Source organism: Nerophis ophidion, linkage group LG14 (assembly GCF_033978795.1).
Source record: "Nerophis ophidion isolate RoL-2023_Sa linkage group LG14, RoL_Noph_v1.0, whole genome shotgun sequence".
NCBI lineage: Eukaryota > Metazoa > Chordata > Actinopteri > Syngnathiformes > Syngnathidae > Nerophis > Nerophis ophidion.
In genome coordinates, this window is record NC_084624.1 from 26,980,442 (window position 1) to 26,985,441 (window position 5,000).

A 5,000-nucleotide genomic window follows, 5' to 3' on the forward strand; every position below is an offset into this window, starting at 1 on the left:
ACCATCTGGTGGCTTGGATCAAACAAAGTTTGAGGATATTTCCACAGATGGTCGGGTTAGGAAATGTTGGTAATGCTGCTGTACGCATCAAAGCACAAATTTCCTGCAAGCATGTGACGTCAAAGTCGGAGAAGCGAGTAGTAACGTGGTACTGAAGAGAGCCAAAACAAGTCAAACTCTGAGAATGAGTTTAGCATTTCATGACATGAATTTTTGGAAATACATGAATAAAGTTTTAATAATAGGATTATTACAATTAAAAAGGTATATACTGAAATATAAAAAATAAATGGAACTAACTACAAAGAAGGTGTAGACTTTATGGCAAATTATAAAAAAAAAAAATACATTTTCAAATTTAATATACATTCAAATGTGTGAGGATTGTCAATTTAGTCATTAAAAATTACAGCTTATTTCCCTACAATAACTCGTGTTTTTTCCTAATACATATATATCTTGCGGTATTACGATTTAATTCTCTGACTTATTCTAGTTACATTACCTATCATAGGTTTTTTTTGAGGAATAAACAAAAAAACACCTACATTTCCTAAGATTGCATTTTTTTGTAATATGATTTCAGTTCATTATGTATTTTTTCCCTAAAAAAAGTAAAAATATATATATATATTTTTTTATACAATTTTTATTTATTTGCTGTTGTGATATTACGATTTAATTCTTGTCACATTCCGCCGTTACCTACAACTTTTTTCAGCTCTCCCCCCAACAAATATTAATAATCTACAATGTAATGACATGAAAATAAAGAACACACATTGAATGAGAAGGTGTGTCCAAACTTTTGTCCTGTACTGTATGTATGATGACAGAACTCCATCTGCCCGAGTGCAGCTGGGACAGATTTTCTGTTTGGACAAAATTTTGACTTTGAAGTCTAAAAGTTGAAACAAAAAATAGTAAAAGTATTTAAAAATTAACGTTAATATCTAAGAATATATATATTCTTCTCATAAAATTTCAACTTTTTCACTGAAAAAACAACCTAATACCGCAAGATTACCCATCGTTTTCCTCCTTATATACAGTATTTTTCTTTAATCCCCTTTGGATGATTGTTGTCTTTTTCAGGCTGACTTTATTACTCTTTGATACACTAAGTGACCCCAATAGATGAGTACAAAAGTATGGAAGGAGGAGAACACTTAAGGTGGACTTTGTCCAATCTTTAACATCTGCTGCAGACTTTGGCTCCAACAAGGCGTCTGTTTGCTCTGGGCTTCCTCTGATTGTTTGGAGCCAAAGTCTGGCAAGCAGAGAAGCGGCACAACAACAACAACAACAACAGCAGACGCTTCCGACTACCTTCCTAATGTCATGCAGCTTTAGTGCGGTGCTGACTGAGGACATTGCATTGTGAAGACAAAGTTCAACATCTGTGAATATTTGATCACCAGCAGAAACACTGACTGGATTGAGAGAGAGAGAGAGAGAGTGTGTGTGTGTGTGTGTTTGTGTGTGTGTGTGTGTGTGTTTGTGTGTGTGTGTGTGTGTGTGTGTGTGTGCGCGCACACTGCAGATGGACCATGTTGACTATTTGTACAATGAGTCATGAAGGAAGTTTCAGCTAATATAAGTGAATAGGTGAAAGGTCACAAAGTCCAATGTTTTCCGGTTTTTGCTTCCTTCCCCTCTGGGAAGCGAGATCTGAAAGAATGTAACAAAAGACCCAAACTTTGAAACTTTGGATTGTATCATTTCTGATTTTTGAACGTTCCCTTTTGAAGCGACGTGAATGATGCACGTGTACATAAGCCATACCTGTTGTTAAAATAAACCATTATTTATTGATCAACTTGAGTCTTTTGTTTGTGTCAATGTCAAACAGGAAGTTATCCACGCCCCAACCACCAAATGGAATTCAATTTCTGAATTAAAATTAAAATGCTAGTTTCCAACGTACTATTAAGTTTATTGGCATTTATGTTTCTAATAGCATGTAACTAAATGAAGTATTTAAAATATTTGTGTCTTTTATGAGCATGTTTTAAATATAGATGTTATATTTCAATGTTACATTTTCTGTATTATTTCAATATGAAAAAATTAGCGATAATTTAAATATTAAGTATTTATGAATTCAGTTTGTCTTATTTGATTTTCATTTCAGTTGGTAAGACTTACTGGTATACAGTGTATATGTGAATGTGTGTATAAATATGTATATATTTAGGTATATGTATGTGCATATATATATATATATATATATATATATAGTTAGGGCTGCGAATCTTTGGGTGTCTCACGATTCGATTCAATATCGATTCTTGGGGTCGCGATTTGATAATATATCAATTTTTCCATTCAACGCGATTCTCGATTCAAAAACGATATTTTTCCGATTCAAAACAATTCTGTATTCATTCATGACATAGGATTTCAGCAGGATCTAGCCCATTCTGTAATAGTATATTTTTTTAAAAAAGCTTTTATAATTGTAAAGGACAATGTTCTATCAACTGACCGCAATAATGTAAATTTGTTTAAACTATTAAATGAACCAAAAATATGACTTATTTTATCTTTGTGAAAATATTGGACACAGTGTGTTGTCAAGCTTATGAGATGCGATGCAAGTGTAAGCCACTGTGACACTATTGTTCTCTTTTTTATTTTTATAAATGTCTACTGATAATGTCAATGAGGGATTTTTAATAACTGCTATGCTGAAATTATAACTAATATTGATACTGTTGATAATATTCATTTTTGTTTCACTACTTTTGGTTTGTTCTGTGTCGTGTTTGTGTCTCCTCTCAATTGCTCTGTTTATTGCAGTTCTGAGTTTTGCTGGGTCAGGTTTGGTTTTTGAATTGGATTGCATTGTTATGGTATTGCTGTGTAGTGGTTTGTTGGATTGATTAAAAAACAAACAAAAACAAAAAATAGATTTTCAAAAAAAATGAGAATTGATTCTGAATCGCACAACGTGAGACTCCTCTCTGAGCTGCAATCTTATCGTGGTAGAGGAGTTTGCGTGTCCCAATGATCCTAGGAGCTATGTTGTCCGGGGGCATAAAGCCCCCTGGTAGGGTCTCCCAAGGCAAACAGGTTCTAGGTGAGGGATCAGACAAAGAGCAGCTCGAAGACCTTTATGAAGAAGAAAAATCATGCACCCAGATTTCCCTCGCCCGGACGCGGGTCACCGGGGCCCCCCTCTGGAGCCAGGCCCGGAGTTGGGGCACGATGGCGAGCGCCTGGTGGCCGGGCCTGTTCCCATGGGGCCTGGCCGGGCACAGCCCGAAGAGGCAACGTGGGTCACCCCTCCAATGGGCTCACCACCCATAGCAGGGGCCATGGAGGTCGGGTGCAATGTGAGCTGGGCGGCAGCCAAAGGCAGGGCACTTGGCGGTCCGATCCTCGGCTACAGAAGCTAGCTCTTGGGACGTGGAACGTCACGTCACTGGGGGGGAAAGAGCCTGAGCTAGTGCGCTAAGTCGAGAAATTCCGGCTGATATAGTCGGACTCACTTCGACGCACAGCAAGGGCTTTGGAACCACTTCTCTCGAGAGAGATTGGACCCTCTTCCACTCTGGCGTTGCCGGCAGTGAGAGGCGACGGGCTGGGGTGGCAATTCTTGTTTCCCCCCGGCTCAAAGCCTGTACGTTGGAGTTCAACCCAGTGGAAGAAAGGGTAGCCTCCCTCCGCCTTCGGGTGGGTGGACGGGTCCTGACTGTTGTTTGTGCTTATGCACCAAACAGCAGTTCAGAGTACCCACCCTTTTTGGGAACACTCGAGGGAGTACTGGAAAGTGCTCCCCCGGGTGATTCGCTTGTCCTACTGGGAGACTTCAACGCTCACGTTGGCAACGACAGTGAAACCTGGAGAGGCGTGATTGGGAAGAATGGCCGCCCGGATCTGAACCCGAGTGGTGTTTTGTTATTGGACTTTTGTGCTCTTCACGGTCTGTCCATAACAAACACCATGTTCAAACATAAGGGTGTCCATATGTGCACTTGGCACCAGGACACCCTAGGCTGCAGTTCCATGATCGACTTTGTAGTTGTGTCATCGGATTTGCGTCCTCATGTTTTGGACACTCGGGTGAATAGAGGAGCAGAGCTTTCTACCGATCACCACCTGGTGGTGAGTTGGCTGCGATGGTGGGGGAGGATGCCGGACAGACCTGGGAGGCCCAAACGCATTGTGAGGGTCTGCTGGGAACGTCTGGCAGAGTCTCCTGTCAAACAAGGTTTCAATTCACACCTCCGGAAGAACTTTGAACATGTCACGAGGGAGGTGCTGGACATTGAGTCCGAGTGGACCATGTTCCGCACCTCTATTGTCGAGGCGGCAGATCGGAGCTGTGGCCGCAAGGTAGTTGGTGCCTGTCGGGGCGGCAATCCTAAAACCCCTTGGTGGACACCAGCGGTGAGGGATGCCGTCAAGCTGAAGAAGGAGTCCTATCGGGTCCTTTTGGCTCATAGGACTCCAGAGGCAGTGGACAGGTACCGACAGGCCAAGCGGTGTGCAGCTTCAGCGGTCGCGGAGGCAAAAACTCGGACATGGGAGGAGTTCGGGGAAGCCATGGAAAACGACTTCCGGACGGCTTCGAAGCGATTCTGGACCACCGTCCGCCGCCTTAGGAAGGGGAAGCAGTGCACTATCAACACCGTGTATGGTGCGGATGGTGTTCTGCTGACCTCAACTGCGGATGTTGTGGATAGGTGGAAGGAATACTTCGAAGACCTCCTCAATCCCACCAACACGTCTTCCTATGAGGAAGCAGTGCCTGGGGAATCTGTGGTGGACTCTCCTATTTCTGGGGCTGAGGTCGCTGAGGTAGTTAAAAAGCTCCTCGGTGGCAAGGCCCCAGGGGTGGACGAGATCCGCCCGGAGTTCCTTAAGGCTCTGGATGCTGTGGGGCTGTCTTGGTTGACAAGACTTTGCAGCATCGCGTGGACATCGGGGGCGGTACCTCTGGATTGGCAGACCGGGGTGGTGGTTCCTCTCTTTAAGAAGGGGGACCGGAGGGT

The 5,000-nt window shown here is 42.7% G+C and overlaps 1 protein-coding gene across 1 annotated transcript in view; it reads left to right on the top strand.

Annotated features, from left to right (window-relative positions):
- LOC133568389 (solute carrier family 22 member 23-like) overlaps positions 1-1,819 on the top strand; it is a 102,899-nt gene extending 101,080 nt beyond the window's left edge. The window contains exon 10 of the mRNA XM_061920282.1: positions 1-1,819. This exon is cut by the window's left edge and continues 1,855 nt beyond it. The gene's annotated coding sequence lies outside the window, so the exon portion shown is untranslated.
- The last annotated feature ends 3,181 nt before the right edge of the window (positions 1,820-5,000 follow it).